We start from the raw sequence: 19,620 nt of genomic DNA, 5'->3' as shown, positions 1-19,620 counted from the left end.
TCTTCACCTTCAGCACACACATCATCTGGACGGCATGAAAACTTTTCATTCAAATGTAATATTTATTTGTAATAATAACGTAATAATAAGTATATCAATTCATTAAATATATAATTAATACAAACATTTAGAACATTCTATTATTTATTTTTACAATTATTAAAAAGCATTAATAATATATTTTATTATAAACTACATATCTGTAACACAATAACAGTAATATTATTATTAATCTAATTTATTTTAATATAATTGTATTAAATATTAATTAAAAAACTAAGAATTTTATAATTATTGTTGTTGATTTGGTATAACATTTAATAAATGCAGTTTAAAATGATTGTATTATTTTTGCATTACAGGGGTTTATACACAGATTTCTCCAGCAGGGATAAGTTAATCATATTTTTGGCTTTAGTGCATGACATGAACTGTGTTCATCTTCATCCATTACACCGAGAAGCCGCGATGAGACATGAGCAATAAGACACAAATGAACTCTCTCACTGCACTCAAACTCATAAAGGCTTCAAAAAGGAGCAAATCAGGGAAAAAAGATTAAAAACGTCACATCTTGGTGACAAAAATGATCCCCCTTCACATTGACAGGAGCCCCCGTGGTTTGCCCCCCTTCCTTTTCTACCCATGCAGCCGTTAAAAGGCATCTGTCATTATGGCCCCGCTGAGGGGCAGACAAGTCCACTCTACTCTCGGGACCCGCCGTGAAAATCTCCAGCTTCCCCATGGCTGAGCCGAGCTTGACGCGAGTAAATGACAGGGTAGGTCCCGTTCGGCCGCGCGGCATCCAGGAGCACTGCGCTCCCGTAACCCTGCAATTAAACCTCTCCTGAAGAAATAGGAGGGGGCAGTGTTAAAGGAGGAGGACAACACAAAGAGAAAGTAAATCAAATGAACCTTTAAGTGCAAAAATGAAGCTAATGGCAAGGAGTCCAAAAAGAGGCTTCATATTCCAAGATGCAAGAGAAAGAATGACACTTTTAAGTCTTTTTTCTCTTAACTTTTATTTTTAATTATCCAGACACATTTAGGATGGACACAAACTATACGTCCACCCTGAACGTTGCTGACAGTTAGCACTCCAGACAGGGTCAAGATGTGTGTGTGTGTGTGTGTGTTTTGTGGGCTGTGTGTTTGAGGCTAAAATACTGCTAAGTGCTGTGTTTGGTTTTAAAGGAGGTGGGGTCGCGGTGTAAGTGCTGTGTGTGTGCTGCAGGGTGTATTGTGCCGAGTGTAAAAGGTCTGTGTACGATGGCTCAGTGGAGTGGGGAGCAATTCACTGCTCCACACCTCCCCAAAAATGATATCCTCCATTGTGTCATGCGAACAACTGAAACCAAGCAGGACACAAACAAGTTCTGCAGTAGATCGCGCCAAATGGAGGGTCTGCAAACTGTTCCACTCTCAAGGCCCCAGGGACTATGAAGGAGAACAGAGACCATCATTAGATCAGAGAGATAAACAACTCGCATGGGAAGAGATGCCTAAAAGGTCCACCTTCAGGTGTGTGTTTAAAAGTCTGAGACGCCAGTGGTCAGCGTCGTTAGCCAATAAATCAGGGGCTGCACACCAGAATTAATTAGCAAGCTCATCAGTCAGTCAATCAATTAGTAAGGTCTTGATGGTCATGAGATAAATCAAACCAATGAGGGCCAAGTCAATCATCTCAACACCTTAGCCAACCACATTGTGCACAGTTGTTCCATAGGGAAGTTTTTATGGAAATAGTTATTACGATTTGATTTGTGTTCATTTTTTTCCGACCAGGAACTATATGGAAACTATATGTTTTTTTTTTTAAATGTGTCTTAATTATTTTATTGTATATGATTCATCCATGCATAGGTCATACGTTTATGATCTATTTTATCTTTTAAGCAAAAGTTTATAACTATTTCTCTCTGGTGAGATCAAACTTTTCCAATCGTTTAGTCAGATTAAACCTCACAGCATTCATAAACCTCACATGTCCTCCATCCGATCAAAAACTGATCGATAGCACTATATTGTTTCACTATCTCTTTCTACTTATTACGTTGAGATTTTAAGGTGAATTCAACAAAATAAAAAATGATTATTGGGTGTATAACAGATGCTTAACTGTGCATTTTTTCGTTCGTGATGCCACAGAGAATAATTGAAACAGTTATACATAAATGTATTTTGTTAGGGCTGTGTATTAAGAACTAGTTTGAAAAACTAGCAGTTAACCAATGGGAGATCGGTCTTACTCTCAGGATTCAATTTAGACCAGTCTACCTTTAAAAAGCTATGACCAGTCTTGGAGAAAAATAAATAAAATAAATAAATCAGATAACTAACTCCTGTAGTAAAGTCTTCTGGCAACCACTTTAGCTAGCATAACTATTACTATTAATGACTAAAATGAACACATTTTATTAAGTGAACTGAAAATACAAAAAAAGAAAAAAAAAAAATGAACAACTGTCCCCAATTGTTCAAATCTGTTAAATTAAAAGTCTGCAACAAATATTTCTGATTTTAGTTTGATTCTAAAACGTTGAATGTTTATTACCCACCTGCATTAAACCTGCTATAACAATAGACTATGAGAAATTTAGTAACACCTAAACATTTTTTAGGGACCATGAAATCAAATAATGACTTTTTAATTCATTTATTTATAACATTTTAATATATATTGTATTTAAATGCGTGCATCATTGGGTTTTTAATGAAAGAATTTACATTCCCTGCCCTTTAGGTTGTCCAGTGGAGTTTCAATCCCTCTCTTCCAGTAACTGATGATCCAACAATTTCTAAAATATTTTCTCATTCAAATAATCATTTGACATGGATATACGTCACAATAGGCAATAACAATAACAAAAATTGTAATTTCATGCCAACTTTAACAAAACCCTTAAATATTAAAAGCAAAACTAATTTTAAAATATCCACAAAAAATAACATGGAAAGCGAAACTCAAAACTATAACAACACTGCAGTGTGCAACATGGCTGTGCATACAAATCGTGCGGTCTATCATCAGCCCCATGTGATTTCTGCCACAGAACTCGGAAATTCAAAGTAGGGGCCTAAACACAATACCAAGGGTCCTACTAGTAATTATGTCTTCATGGTGCCGTTCATTAATGCCCAGCTCATAAATACAATCATTCTGAAACAACAGCAATAAACATAGATTGGACACGCACCACAAAGTTGCGCGCATTTTCTTTCCTTCCCTGTAACCAAGAAAGAGCAGCATGGGCTTTGAAATGAACGTTTAAAGGCAGTTATAAAGAGAGAGGGGCGAGTAAGGTAAGTGTACCTCATTTAATTGCTCTCTTGGTGGCTCGACTCACTGGGAGAGGGCTCTTTTCAGCCTCTTGTGTGACTGCACAGCAGGGGCTCCGTAATGGAACAGGTAGAAAAGGCGTTTATCAAATTTGCTTTTATTAGGAGGAGAATTTTAATAGACTGAGAAAAGGTAGACCTGCTGGGGAGAAAGCCGCCACTCTCGCAGGCCTATCTGGGTAAATTAGAGGCTGCCAATGTCCACCGAGGGCTCTGCGGGCTTAGCAGCTGACAGTCATCCACACAATAGTGAAGATCCAGAGTCGGATGAAGACCTCTCGACACCGCCGGGGTGATTTTCAACCCGTTAGGCGCTTAAACGCTACACAGCGACGCAAATAAACCAACACTTGAGTGACACGATCAATGGAAGGATGGATTGTCTGTCAGGTCGACACGGACGGCCGGATTCAGAGAGTGACACAGCAGATGACAACAGCTGCCACGGCTCTATTCTCTCCAGCCATCATACGCATGAAAACAAGGTGACAAATATGACACACTCTCCCCCCCGAGCCTCTTTCCAGTCCCAGTTCCCACCTTCACGCTCAATAGACTACTTGTCACCGCGCTCGCTAGTTACCGCTAGTTATGTATTTACCGCATTTATATGAAAAGGAAGGAGCAGAAAATAACCTGATGCTGAGAAAGAGAAGGAGAGCGCCGGTAATCTTTCGAGCAATCAGCGGAAAAGTGCGCTTCACATTTTTCAATTTCTACCTGCCACTCGCAACTCAGGCTGCAGCGGATACGCTTGGCAATTTGCCAATCAGTGTGTTGTGTTGCACAGGGGGAGTCTGTCATGCTTCTGTGAGTCACACACACACCACCAAACAACCACGTCTGATCTCACACACGCACACACACTGGCTACATCTGAAGTTACGTAGCACCAGCTAGAAGATAAAAACAGATATGTCTAGTAAACAGGAATGATGCGTCTTGATTTAAGTGATTTTAAGACTTTTGACATAATAGAGATGTCAGTCAGGTGATTTTCTGAAGCTAATTTGAGAGGGGATAGGCATGCATCTGCAGGAGTGCAGGTATACACGCTCACTGGCGATCATGTTTATTCACAGAAGTGCATGCGTCTGAGATTCAGCCTCCTAATTGGCCCTCCTCCTGAGAGTTACGGGATCATTTAATAAGGAAGAGGGGGGGCTTTGCTGAAGAGAACCGCAGGAGAAGATACTCATGAAGCTGTGAAGTCAGACGTTTCATCAGAAATGTGTAACATTCACATTTATTCACCCTCATGTTGTTCCAAACGTGCATGACTAGGTTTTGGTGAAAAAAAATTCACTTAACTCTATTGATTGTGCACTCGTACTTAAATAGTAAAAATTCAATATTTGATCATTTTGAAACAAAAAGCCACATCCATGGCTGTTACACTTTGTAATAATGTCAAATTAAAAGTTTGACTTTAAAGTAAAAGTTTTAATATATGTTTAGTTGTGCACAGATTTTGAGGTGTTGACTAACATACTAAGTCACATAAAATTCTAGATCATAATTTTAACTGTAGTTTTATTAAATATTACATTCATTGTTAATATATTTTAAATAGATTTTCGTAATGATTACAAAAAAGTTTCAAAATAAATGACAAAATTCTTAAATAATAATATATATTTTTTGTTTATCATAACTTATATTCAGCAGCACTGAACTATATTTCAAAGACGTCATTATGGAATTACACACATGCAGTCAAGTGAGTCCAAAAAGCCCTTAAAATTTCACCTAATTCTAGTTCACACTTTATTTATTTATATATATATATATATATATATATATATATATATATATATATATATATATATATATATATATATATATATATATATATATATATATATATATATATATATATATATATATATATATATATATATATATATATATTTATTTATTTATTTATTTAAAGTATGTATATATATTTTTTAATGCATAAGGTTTTTAACATTCCTAAAAGTACTTATTTACAATTACAGTTTTCATTGTATGGACATCTCTTGGGTTCCACAAAAGAAAGACATTTAGGTTTGAAACAACATGAGGGTGAGTAAATGAAAACTATTTGTAGTTTTAGGTGAATTATCCCTTCTAATCGACTTCGTATTAATGATTTGACAGACTAATGTTATCTTCATATCCTTCGGGTGTTTATAAAGCAGCCTGCATCGATACAGGCTCTTCACCTTATGACACATCTCCAGTTTGTTTCTGCACCCATTGACATTGCTTTTTTTTTTTTTTTTTGCCTTTTGCTGAATTTTTATTTTAATGTAAATCATTCTGATCTTTACATTTCTTCCAGGCGAATTACCCCACAATACGCTGAGACCTATGAATTGTAAGGTAATGAAAGGGCCATACATAAAGTATTAAAAAAAGGCTTTTTCTATCAATCTACCCAAGGTCACCAACTCCGCCCATTCAGAGCACTCCACCAGACGTGGTATGGTGACAGACTGTATAAGGCGTATTGTGGCGCTGAATAAGGAATATGAATGTATTTGATATTGTATGGAGTCTAGCAGAAAGAAGCCTACTCACCCTTTCCTACAGAGTTGATGTTTGTGAATCAAACGCTCCCTTAGCCGCAATAATTAATCGCTCTCATTAAAATGACAATTCTTTCAAATTGGCATCGCTTCATTTGTTAGGCACACATATGGGCCTGAAAAGAAGACATTTCTAAGGCCAATTCATTGAACGGGCTGCGCGAGGAGGAGTGGTGGAAAAAAAAAAAAAATCGTAATTAATGTTTTTGTTCGAGCGCCGAACAATTCTCTGCTTTCTGTTACCTTGATACGTTAATGTCTTTGTGCTTATCTAAATTCTGTTTTACTGATGGCACATTGTACCTCTTGTTTTGTTTTTGATTACACCACATGCAATATGCAAACCACAAATTTTACTTTCTTTTATCAGAGAGACATAGGGATGATTATTTTCTAGGCAAACAGAGGGAGACAAAAAATAAAGAGGAAGATTCTTTGCATTTGTTTCAAGGTGGACAAAATGTGTCCGTGCAACGATCCGCAGCTGACTGCCAAAATAGAGGTGGCCATATTAAGATGTTAATGTACTAACTGATGAAAGCACGCGCTCTCGTTAATGTGATTGTCATGCGGTTATCAATACAAGAACAATCAGTGAAGAGCCTTGATGTGTTTGTTTATGAATAGCAAAAGAGCGGCAAACCTGAATGACAATTTTCATTTGCACCAGGAGCACGCGTCCTTAGACTTTGCATTTTTTGTATTGAAATGGAAGAGAGAGAGAGAGAGATTAAAAAAACCAAAAAACTAAAAAAAGTAAAACTGCACACAAAAAATTGTGGTTTATGCTGTTCTCAGCAACTCTCTACTGACTTACTAATTAAAATTGCAATCATGATTTATTCCATGACAGGAAAACAAATGCCACACTGATGACATATTCTTGTAGGCCAACCAGAAAGTCAACCCGGTCTTATAAAAATACGTACCTCTGTGCACTTTTTGTGCAGCAGTTTTTAGGTGCCTTACTGTATGTTTTGATGCAGTTTCAAAGAGAAATGTCCACTAAATGGCGCTAAAACACAGGTTCAGTACGTGAACCCTGACATATTTTTATTACTTTGATATAGGCATGTATTGCAGCAGTTCAGAACTGAAATAGCTGGGGACTGTCGCTAAAAGCTAATGCTCTATCATGTTGGAAATATGCCGTAAACCAAATCCAACCCGTAACCTACCCGATAGTGTTAACAAATGCAAAAGGGACATAAACACACAGTTGTTGACGCAACCGTGCCATTTCAGTTTCCTTTTACACAGATTTGAACTGTTTTGTTAAATAGTTACAAACATTTAGTAGAAGACTAAATACAAACCATAAGTAAAAAGCTAAATGTGGGATATAAACGAAATACAGCGATGCGCCAGTATTTCAACATCACCACTGTAAACCTCTTTGAGTGTTTTTTTAAAAAACATGTTTTTTTTTAAATTTGGAGTTAGAGTAGTTTACATTACAAACTATAAGTTTGTGTACTACTGGAGTAAATGTGTTTACCTGTTTGGGAGGATGACGTTTTATGCTCTGGCTAACGTTTTATATCAGCAACTGGCTTTTCAAGGATAATTTTAGGAATCACAGAGGAGTGATTTTGGGGGTTATTTTACGCTAATGAAATTACGTGAAGATATTTTGCGTGTGTGTTAACCACAGACTTTATTTCAAGGATTTATTCAAAAAGGGTGATTACAGGATAATAGAACTGGAAGTGCTAAAATGCCAAATCAGTTCCACTCAGTTGGCTTACAAACATACATCATCCCTGCAGCACTCTAGTAAAGAACTGGCCATGAGACCACAATTCGGCAACCCCATGAAGGACCCATACTATATAAAATAAAAACGCCACTTATAAGAGTGGAGTCAGTGCATATGATTTTATACTTATTTATCAAAACAGTAGTTGGGATAAAACTTTTACTGAGGAAAAAAAAATTACTGAGTGCACCTTTAAAGTCCCTTAAAACTAATAAATCTGTTTCCATCCACCAGTGAGCAATATGCTATATTTAAACCTCTGATCTAACATTTTACCTGCACTTACTATGCTAAGTGCACTAACATGCTCTTAATTCATGTGGCATAGCGGCGAGGATCAGCTCTCAGGGTCATAATGTGTAGCTTTGTCCAGCACACTTCACGTCCATTATCCACTTCATTACATGTCTCCTCTCATGCACAGTGCAGCCTTATGGCTTTTCAAAAAAGCCTTAATAACCTCAGGGCCATAAAGCTAAAGCTTAAGGACAGGACGGCTCATCTAAACCTTGAGGCGCAGGGCCTTCGAGGTCACCTTTGACCCCCACCCCAGGACCAGAGGCAGGAGAAGCATCAGGCCACACAGGGGCATTGTGGAAGTCCAAACATGAAGAAAAAAGGGTCAAAAAGCTATAAAAAAAAAAAAAAAAAAGGAGTGAAGGGTCTGAGTCACACAACCAGCAACTGTCCTGTTTGTCGCTAATGGCCATTGCTAGTTCAAGTTAGGTCACTAATTCTAGGCAGTCTGTTTTATGATACTTAGTCAAACATTTTAGGGTTTATAATGAAGATGCATTCAATTGATCAAAAGTGACAGCAGAAACTATTGGTACACAATTTAAAAAAACCAAAAAACTTTTTTTTTTTTTAGAAATGTTATTCATCAAAGAATTCTGAGGAAAAATACTATTTAAAATTCAGCTTTGCCATCACAAGAGTAAATTATATTTTAAAATATATTAAAATTAAACACACATGACTTACTACTCCATCAGAACTGCGTGCAAAGGATTATAAGATCTATTTGTGCGCAGAGCGATACATCAATGCTATATTCAAAACCAAATCAGAAGAAGACATGCAAGTAAGGATGCAATGCAAACAGTTTTTGGACACTGTTATTAGGGAGTGAGAGAGAGAGAGGGGAAGAGGGGAGAGGGAGGGTCCGAATCCCTCCACAGGTGTGTGTGTTTAAAAAATGGTGCTCCTAATCAGAGCTGATTATCTGCAAGTTGCATCTCTCCTAATAGCACCTCGTCCGTCACATGCTCAGTCATCTGGGGTAACTCTGACAGAGAGACCCTGTCAGAAGAGGAGGGCAGAGGAACTTGAGAGGGAAACTTAAACCAGTAATTAGGTTCAGCTCATCTGGGTAGGTGAAAGGGTCCCATTTCTTCACTGTGTTAACCAAAGGGCACCCAAAAACAGGTCATGCGGACATCTTTATCATTTAATAAGTGATAATGTACAGTTAGGTCATAAGGGTGCTTATGCTGAAATAATGACCAGCTGACTGTGCATTATACCTCTTACTATGCCGTTGCTAACCTAAAAAATACACACACACACTATATATATAGTATGCAAGTTGAAAGTAGAATTTTTTTTTTTTTTTTTTTAATATATGCAGTCATTATACACAAAAAATTACTAAAATATTACTATTTAGGGGAAATACAAACTACAAAGATGTACCATTTAAGTTTGTACCTTATAGGGTAATGACCTAAAGACAGATTGTACCTTTTTTCTGAGAGTGTGGTAATAAAAATGAGGCTACAATATGACCATAACGGCATATATCTGACAGCATTGTGCTAAGTGTTGGATTTATATAGATTGTGACTAATGTAGTGTCCAAATCCAAACGATATTGAAAAAACATCATCTAATTGAGTTTAATTGCTATTAACGTGCAAATGTTTAATTGGCAGTTAGACATACCCTTTTATCTCAGAGTGGTCCTCCAGTGAACAGGCCCCCTCCACACACACACACACACACACACACACACACACACACAGTGCACACAAAGGGATGAAAAGAATTAATTTGTCAACTAATGGATGAATTTCATTGTCATTTATCATTACAAACATATAATATCATGTTTCCTACAATGTAGCCAAATGATCGGTAGCGATGCGTTGTTTTTTTTTTTTTATCTAAGTGAATTATGCAAAGATTGGATGAAATATTTATCGATATGTGATGGTGGTTAAATGGAGCTAATGAAGGATGCAAAATATACTCTGCCTTCAAGTCATCAGGTAAAGAGGCTTAAAGAAGCTCTAAAGGCCTGATTACCTGTACAAACCCATTTACTGTAGGTCAAACGGCTCTTCTGGGTTACACACAGCAAGAGAGCCTAGAATGAGATATTTGTCATGCATCAATCACTTGTCATGTTTACATGTCTTAAAGCTTTAATTAAGTCTGGCTCTGACTGTCCATCAGAAATGCATTGCCCATTTCAAACATTTATGAGTGAGATAATAATGGGTTTTGTTTGGCTTTATTAATTTATTCAAAACTACATTAAAAATCCCATTCGTACCAACCTGAATCACTTCATGAATGGATTTATTCACTTAAATATAAGTAATAATTGATTCATTCATTAATGAAACTAAGGCATAATCTATTAATGTATACAGTGACAGAAAAGATTAAATACATGGTATATTTTATGCTGTGTCAAGTTTTCCACGTTCAAGTAAAAAAAAAAAAAAAAAAAAAAAAAAAAAAAAAAAAATCCATACAACCAATGAATTTTTTTTTCTTTAAATTATGACAAATTTTTGCATGAACCATTAATACAAACAAACATTTCTAAGAAATTGGCAAATGTGTGCATTTTTTTGTTTAAATATTTCCTTTTCATCATTGTGGATGTCCTTATTCAATACTGACCCCCTGTTCACCGTGTATAGAGTAATCTTAAATCTAGCCATGTTTCTGTCAAACATACGCCCAAAAATATGTAAACAAGTGTAACCTGTAATAGCAAAATGATTGAGCCATATTCCAAAAATGTAGGTCTTTACACGGTATGACGAATAGGGACTGCAGCCCCTGATCATTCGATTTCTATTTGTAACAATTACATGTCACTATTTGCATGTCAAGCGTGAGGTGGGTCAACATGACGCCCTTCTGGTCTGTCCTGCACCGGCGCAGCTGTGGGGGTTCAGTCAAACAGATGGGCCCGGTCTGCCCTCCGCCCTTTATGGGTCCCTCCCACACACGCATGTATACAAACTCGCTCCCTTTACCGTCTACACACGGCACACACTGATGGCCATACAAAGGACAGCTGCCCGTACCTGCCAACTTTCAAGCCTGGACTAATTACTTCACAGTCATCAGTTACCCAATGGGCCCTGGACAACAAAAGCACAGGGGTGGGGGATCATAACTTCACAGAGCTTCATGAGGATCATTTATCAGGACTAACAAGCCGAGCTACACAATGATGTTCTCTACACCCGCATCTTCACAGAAGTTTCACCATCAACACCAATGTTATGAGAGCAATATTATCTCTAATAAAATATAAAGCAGCACACGGATGCTGAAAGGTGTATTTTTTGTGCTAAAACACTATTTATTCATTAATGCATAAAGGAAACAAAGAGATAGATGGATGGTTTGTTCAGGAGGGCTCAATTGTGGTGGCAATCGAATAAAGAAAATGATTTTAATATTGCCATGGGAGGCTGGCTATATTAAAGTGCATAAATGTAGGACAAATTATGACATTGAATATAATAACGCTTGATACGTCCTAAGACAATTAAGTGCAAGAGGACCTGGGGCTAATTGTCATTTAAGCAAATTAACTCAAGTGTAGTCTAAAGTGGACAATATTTATTTTTACTATCCACATCTAAAATTATATTTTGGATGAATTCTTTTTTTTTTTTATCTTATTAAATTTTAATCTTTTGTTTAAATTATTTAAAAAGTCATTACTCATTAGCATGGTTAGGCTTACAAACAATGAGTTCTTCAAAAAAATACTGCTTACTGGAAGATAAACTAAAAAATACATTTCCCAAAAAGTTATCTACACATTGGTTTGGGAAAGTTGTGTTAGCACTGACCAAGTTCTAGATCAATGGGATAACACATTAACTATCATTTTCAGAAAAAAAGAAAATCCTCTCCAACCCAAAAAAGTATATATTACACGATAAATATAATATGTATCACCCAAATATTCGTTGGCTGAATGTATACAGATACAACTGAAGTAGTCTCTTCCACAGAGTGACGAATTTTGAAAAAAATAAATTTGTGAACCAACAAAACAATAAGACCGAAATAGATTTCTAACAGCCAGGTCTCAGAGAGGGAGAAAGAGAAAAATGGAGAGAGAGATATAAAGAGGGAAGGACAGAGAAAGGGACAGGGAGGGCTGGAGGTGGGGTGCTTACTAATGAGAGCAATGCCTAGATGGGCTGTAAATAGGAGTACCAATATATCAAAAGCTATTCTCTTCAGTGAAGGCTGTGAAATCTTGAGCAGACCCTTTCCTAATTGAATTTCATGCCTTGCTTTTGTCATGTGCCACTGCAGCTTCTGTCCCACCAGCTCTATACAGCAGCAGGGTCCGAAAAGGAGGGAGAGACGGTGCGCATGGGACAGAGAGATTAACACGGAGTGTATGTGGCATTCGACTTGCCCAGAAAGTGTGTGCAGCCTTTAAAAAAAAAGAAAAGAAAAAAAAAAGATCCGAGATTCAAAGCGCAATGACAGAGACGGAAGGAACACGCGGAGAGCTTCTGTCAGGATACGGATGCAGGAGCGATTCCCCCACCTGCACACACTCCGGCCCCCGTCTCGACCCCACCACAAAGGCCCCTCCTCTGGCCAGATCAAGGGGCTGGATCCCATGAATTAATTACTGTCCGCCTCTCCGCCTCCAGGTTATTAATAGTATGAAATGAGCAATAAAAGGGCTTAGGAGTGGGAACAGGGGTGGCAGACTGCAGAGGTGATCCGTTGGGGGGGACAAGAGGGGGGGGGGTGGATTTGCGGAGACAGAGAGAAACTTTTGTGGACGGGGAGAAAGAGAGCAGAAAACACTATGGTGCTAATCTTCAATCCATCTGGGGTTCATTAGCATTTAGTGTGTTTGCAGTTGCCAATCAAGCCTTAAAGGCGCCTTTCTCATCCTCTTTCAGGCCTCCAATGTAAGCCCTGTTAGAATGGCGCGTAAAAGACTTGACAAAATATTTTTGGACAAGTGCTTTTGTCAGTGGCCTCACCCCCCCAAGGATTGGCCTCTGTACTGGCGCTCTCAACGGCACAAGAGCTCAGGCACACAATTCGCCTATTACAGCCGCAAAGCTTATTATCCCCCAAAATAGTTAATAATTAGATTAAAACTTCAAATAAATGAAGTGGTACTGTGAATGAGCCAGGCGCAGTCTCCCTACACGCAATCTGTCTCGCAGTCTATCAATATGGATTGCCGGGATCTCTCTCTTTCAGAAAGCACGCACAATGCCGCTGCAGATGCAGCCGTGGAGAAAATATTATAGCCATGTGTCCTTTCTTTGCAGCACGAGGAATTCGTGGCCTTTGCGAGAGAGGCGGCGGCAGAGGGAAAGACGAAGCCATTTAAATGTTTCCGTGGTTAGTTTTTAATAGCTATTCGCATTCATTTTATTTGCCGATTAGAGTTGAGATCGACTGTTAAAAGCAAAGAATGAAGAACAAATATGCAGAAAGAGAAAATAATATGGCTTTTCAAAATATAAAAACACACCTCTTCTTGGATTTCGTTTTAGAAGGCTGCTATACATTACTGATACACAATAACACTTATTCGTGTTATTTTATACAGCCATTTATGCATGTATTGATGAGTTCTCTACTTATTATAAAGTGTTTACCGAGGACAACCTTCAAACTTTAGATGGAATAAAAGCATCTAAATATCAGCTTCAAAAACTGTATGAGATGTCTAGAGACAATGCTATTTTAAATGATTTAATTAAAAATGTAATTAAAAAAAATGAGAATATGCCACAATTCAAAGTGTACCTGAAAGCATTTTACATTTTGGCAAATTTGTGGTTAATTAATTGAAATCTTATTTACACTTGGATTAAGGGACATATTTACTATTAAATAAGAGATCTCCTCAAACTCCTAATTTGCTGCTGCTTAATAGTAAGGGAGTTGTTTGCTGCAGTTATGTTTAGGTATGGGATAGGGTCAATTTAGAATTTGGTCAAACAGAATAAAGCATTAAGTTCTTTATAACAAACAGTCAATATTCTAGGTTAGCACGACAATTGTAATAGTGAATAGTGTTTTAAGCGTACAAATTAATCTTAAATCTCTACTTTGGTAGTTATTCAACTGAAAAATCTGCAGAAATTTACAAAGGATCATCCGACTGCATCTACAAGTCACACGATCAATGTCACAAAATTAATGCAACCTAATAATGCATAATCTGAACTATTTCTTTTTTTTTCCCGCCATGACACTTTGCGTCAAACTTTCTCCAATAAACAAGTTCCAAATCAGACCGACTTCGCGTACTTTAGGCCTCCAGACTCTAGTGTAACAGTGAAGGAGAAGCAGATCAGAAAGAAAGAAATAGAGTCACAGAAAATAGAATGGGAGGAGGGGGTGGGGGGTGTTTGGCAATGAATCCAGCGAGAATAGAGAGAAGAGACTGCAATGATATTTTCTCATCTTGATGGTTTCACTCCATCTGAACAAACATTCACAGCTGGAGGTTTGAGAGAGAAAAGAGAGAGCGAGAGACTCGGGGTGAGAAAGGGTAAATCGGAGCGAAAGAGTGTGTGACATGTAGACAGAGGCGGTCTATAGAGGTTAAATACCGCTTAGTTTGTGAGGTCACATATACTTGATCTGATGAGAACATGTAACAGTCACGGGAAGAAAAGTGCGTTTCTATCTCGAATTGAAGGCATTGTGAGGAATACCACTGATCATTAAATGAAATTCCAGCTGCATTCGCCACGAAAGTGAGTGCTGAAAAGAAAAAGTCATTTCTGTTTGAAGATACTCGTCCCTGGAGCTGCTATAGAATGCTTCTGCTTAAAAGAGAGAAATCTATTTGAATGTGAAGAGAGATGGTCTTCACAAGCACATGCACCTGCCACTTATTAAGACGGACAAAAAAAAAAAAAAAAAAAAACATTACACTGTCAGTCACTCTTCTCAGTCAATCTTCAGAATACAAAATCATCAAAAATCTAAATATAAACATCTTTTGCGGAAACACTGCATCCCGTGTGTCCGGTTTCGGACACGGCAGTGTAAAACCGTTCTCTCTGACAACCTTCTCAATCGTTCTCTCGCTTTCTCTCTCCTTGACTCTCTTTAAATCCTTGGAACAGTTCAAGAGACAAATTGCTTCTTGTGCCCGTATCAATGCATTTCATTTAAACCTCCTCAGCAGGGGGGTCCGGCCGAAAGATGTCATTCTGAGAGAGAGGAAAAGATAAAAAATATGCGGGGGAGAAAGAGGAGAGCATTGGAGGCAAATGGGCCGTGAACTGAACCATCATGTAGCCGCTAAGAACCTGCTTGCAGGCTTTATTCAATCGCTTCTTATTGTGGAGCGGCGGGCAGCTGAATGCTCTCTTTCAGAGAGGTCTGCAGCATGAACTTAAAGCAAGTAAATTTCTATCTTTCTGCGCATTAGCTGCCTCATTGCCCTTCAATTGAGTCCCTAAGAGCCTAGAGAAAAGAAACTGGTGGCAGTGGAAAGAGGCAGAGAATGGAGTGAAAAGTTAGCCACATAGGCAGAGGATGGGAAAAAAAAAGAAAAGTAGGAATAGAAAAGAACCGGAATAAATTGAGCAAGCGTTTCCATCTCCGCACTCCTGCGCTTTCAAGCGATCGCTCTCGTATTCTGTCTGCGCTAATGACACTCATCATAAAATCCTCGCTTTTTGATCCGTTCCAAAATATGCCTTGATTTAACCCGTGACCTGCGGAGAAATCCGAGGACGGAGCCGATGACCATCCCTCGGGCTCTCGCCGACGTGTCAATCAGACAACAGAAGACAATGGAAATCACCGGCAGATCGGTCACACTTCCTGTAGCACTGTGAGGCGCAACCTACCCCTCCTGCTCTTTCCTCTCCTCCGCCACAACATCAACAGGTTGCTCTTGCCGTGATCAAAGAGGCTCTTGTGTTTATCCAACATTGACAATAAGAGCAAATGTTAGATTGCGTGTGAGGGATAAAGGGCTGTAGGAAGTGTGTCGAGAGCTGGGAGGGCTTGATGTTGACAGATCCCCCGAGACTGCAAGAGCACCTGATCACCTGAGAGCCGTGTGAGGGTCGAGGCGACAGGTGGCGTCGTTACTGTCTGATTACACAACGGAGCATTAGGCAATGTTAATCAATATATGCTCAGTATAGGTTTAGGGTGTTTACGCATGACTTACTGTAATTACTATAGTAGGTACATCTAACATGCTACTGTGCTACCTTAAATTACTTCCTAAAAACATTAACGACTCAAATATTATTCATATTTTCATGAAAGATGAAGTGCATCATTTCGCGTTTAACCACATTTACACTGAAGGTTTTCCGTTTTGTGCAATTTCTCCACCTGTATTTAACTTGTCACTTGACACTGTACATTTAACTGCCCATTATTGATTTTAAATCGGAAGAATTTAGAATGTGGATGGGGGATGATTAAATATTTAACATAAGCAAAGGTGTACATAAATACCTGTGAAGGGATAGCGCAGCCAAAAAAAAAAAAATGTTATCAATTACTTTACTGTCAATAGTGCTAAACCTGTGTGAGTATCTTTTATCTGTTCAACACAAAAGATGACATTAAATAAAATACTGAATTACCAGACAGCTGATTAATTGTCCGGTTACCCATATTCCTCAAAATATATTTTATGTTTTATGGAAGAAAGAAACTGGTGGTTTGGAACAACTTGAGGGTGAATAAACGAAGACAGGATTTCATTTTAAATACATTTTTTGTGTGAACTCTCCCTTAATTGTAGCATATAAATGTATGCTACATACAAATAAATTTAGGCTCAAAGGTTTGACAAAAATCATTTTTTGACATATTTCCTATTTCTTTAGTTTAATTCATAGCCATGAACTACGATTTGATATGATTTTTATGAGTTTAGCGCCAAAAAGTTGGATTAAAATGATAGACTAAAAGCCATAAAACTCCAATCTACCTAGCGCTAAGGTAAAGCTTGGGTCTTTAGGTATTACACCGTAACACTGTACTGACCAATCAGCGTCCAGAAAGGGAGCCGTTCTGTGTCTTGGAGATAAAAAACATCTACGAGAGAACAGAAAGGACATTCTGACATCAGACCAGATCGCAATCACAAATCAACCACTGATCAAATTATCTGATGATCTGTCAACAATCTCACAGATTTCACAGCGCCAGCACTGAGAACAGACAACTGTTTAACTAGACGACCCGTCGGATGATTGACAGCGCTAACAAGTGTGAGAAAGAAGCCACATTTCCACACACACGTCACATCAAAGAGCAGAACAAGCATGACACCATTGAATCTGCCTTGCTGAACTTGAGCCACCCTCACCGATGACCCCTTTTATGGCTTATGAGGAGCGTCGCTCATGAATGCCTCCGATTTTGCAGCGCATGGTTAATGGTGACATTTGGCTGTCGGGGCGCTCTGAGTAAAAGCGTCCCGCACACACAGTGGCCTGCGGCTGGGGCTCTAACAATGGCCCGGCCCGCAGCGGACACACACACACTTCCAGCTGTGGCTGACCGTCCTGGCCTCTTCTCCGGCTCCCATGAAATTGGAAATTATCAGGGCCGTTTCTGGTGACAAATCATTGTCTGTGTGTTCCTGCCACTTTCCCGAGGAGGAGAACAGACCCAAGGAGAGAAGAAACTCTTTTTGATGGGACTTGAAGGCTGACCTTGTCACCCTTATCCTTCAAAATGCTGACCCCGCAGAGACGGACTCAAAGTGTGGCCTGAGGTTGACTCTCTTAAAGTGCTACATTGATCTTTAACCGTTCCCACATTTCCTGCAGAGGGACTGAGATCTTCAGTACGCCACCGGGAACGCTGGATTCTTCCACCTCCTCGTCTATACCTTTTAACTTCTTGTGAAGGGGTTTGTATGGTCAACCTGAGGTGACTCTTCATCTCCGGTGACCGAACAAGTTTACCAAATAAACCAGGTTTATTTCAGTTAGACTAACTTGTCGCCAATTGATTTGGTTCAAAATAAGTCACACTAACTGAAATAAGCCTGGCTTGTTTGGTAAACTTGTTTAATGAAACAGCCCACTGCAGCTGAACTTTGCTGTACCAGCAGCATCTTTTCAAACTCATGCTGCTGCGGACAAAAAAAAAAAGGAAGCAGTATTTGTTTATAAATACCGTTTCCTTCACAGAGCGGTTGCTGCTTGGCTAAAGGCTGAGGAAGTGAGTTGAGCTCAAGGAGGAGGAAAACAAAAAGATAAAGGGAAGAAGGTGACCGCCAGTTGTGTTGCCAGAGGGCCCCGTCTCAATATCAAAAGGCAAATTGCTCAATTTATTACCATTTATCAAGGAACTGTAACAGCATTCTTGCAGTGGTAGAGAATAACCATTAAGGGGGAGCAGGGCATTGTTGAAGAGGTTAAACCTCATTAAATTTTACTTTTAAGTCAAATCAGACAAATGTGCTCGTTGCCATTTTTAAAGCACTATTTTATATTAGAATAATTAACGTTTGTTAGGATTCCTGTAAGCTAAAAATACTGTATCATAGTATTTTGGTTATAACATGAGAACAATAAAAGTGCAGACCCCATGAAACCAGGCTCACGCCACAATATATATCCAGTCATCCCATCAATGTGCATCAGAGGAGCCGGCACAGCGGGGCAAGTTGTCACGTCTTAAACATTAAACAAATCATCTGATTTGATGATAATAAACCAACTTCACTTTTTTTTCGTAATTGTTTACTCTTTATATTTTATAAAATAAGCCTAGTTGGTCATTAAAAAAAGGCTATTTACGTTTTATTAAACAATTTAAAAATCACAAACTGACTTTAAAATAATACTCGCTGGCACTAAGGGTGTCAGCTAATTCAGTGCAGACAGGCTAAACTACACGCTAGGCCCATCAGAGATCACCGGATGAAGGAAACCTTCCGATTCAGGACGAATATCGATTCATATTTCCGCGTTCTATACAATATGTAGTTAACAGAAACCGTAAAGAAAAACGACAATTACCTTAATAAATTGATAAAAGCTTATTTGAAGACTTGAGTGGGTAAGTGAATCTATCATCACGCCTACGTGAGACGAAAATATCGCATTTAAGAAAATGGCTCGAAGCAGGCCGCCATGAAGTCTCATAATCACTATTAGAAAGGGCTTTAGCGCCCTCTACTGCTCTCAAACGTGTGTCCTGCTCGGTTTTACACGAGTAGGGAATAATTGACGACGTTGAATTACTGCAGCTAATGCATTATGGCTATATATAATGTGAACATGAAAAAGACAAAAGTAGCAGTGAACATTATAGCCACCATTATAACCAGCTTTACTTGTTGCATGTATAACCGGTGACCCTGTAGGGTTTTCCTGGTGATCTACCAGGCTATCAAATCTATATATCATTCTATCAATCAAAATATAAGTCTAGCACATTTTTTGTAGCAAGCAATGTTGGCCAATGAAACTAAAGATAATGCCTACAAAAAAAAAAAAAAAAAAAAAAACTTAATGTGTTGGAATGTTTGAGGAAATTGTCTTTTGACTTCCTGCTTGTTGTGAAGGTTTGGGAGACAATAACACGACGACCACTTTTTTGAAAATGAAAGCTCAAAACATTATTTCTTTTTATATTCAGACAATCACCTTCAACGCCCATTCATCCGTTTTCATGTCATGTAGACCAAAGAAG

At 38.4% G+C, this 19,620-nt stretch overlaps 1 long non-coding RNA gene across 1 annotated transcript; it reads right to left on the bottom strand.

Moving 5' to 3' along the window:
* Nucleotides 1-1,023: 1,023 nt before the first annotated feature.
* LOC122345965 lies at nt 1,024-19,085 on the bottom strand. The gene is made up of 3 exons (XR_006251063.1): nt 18,945-19,085; nt 16,954-17,004; nt 1,024-1,437 (listed from the first exon to the last, which is right to left on the bottom strand). It is a non-coding gene; the product is annotated as an uncharacterized LOC122345965 (long non-coding RNA).
* Between the last annotated feature and the right edge of the window lie 535 nt (nt 19,086-19,620).

Source organism: Puntigrus tetrazona, chromosome 5 (genome assembly GCF_018831695.1).
Source record: "Puntigrus tetrazona isolate hp1 chromosome 5, ASM1883169v1, whole genome shotgun sequence".
Taxonomy (NCBI): domain Eukaryota; kingdom Metazoa; phylum Chordata; class Actinopteri; order Cypriniformes; family Cyprinidae; genus Puntigrus; species Puntigrus tetrazona.
Note: the sequence above shows the minus strand (reverse complement) of the source record. Positions and strands in the feature narration are given on the sequence as shown.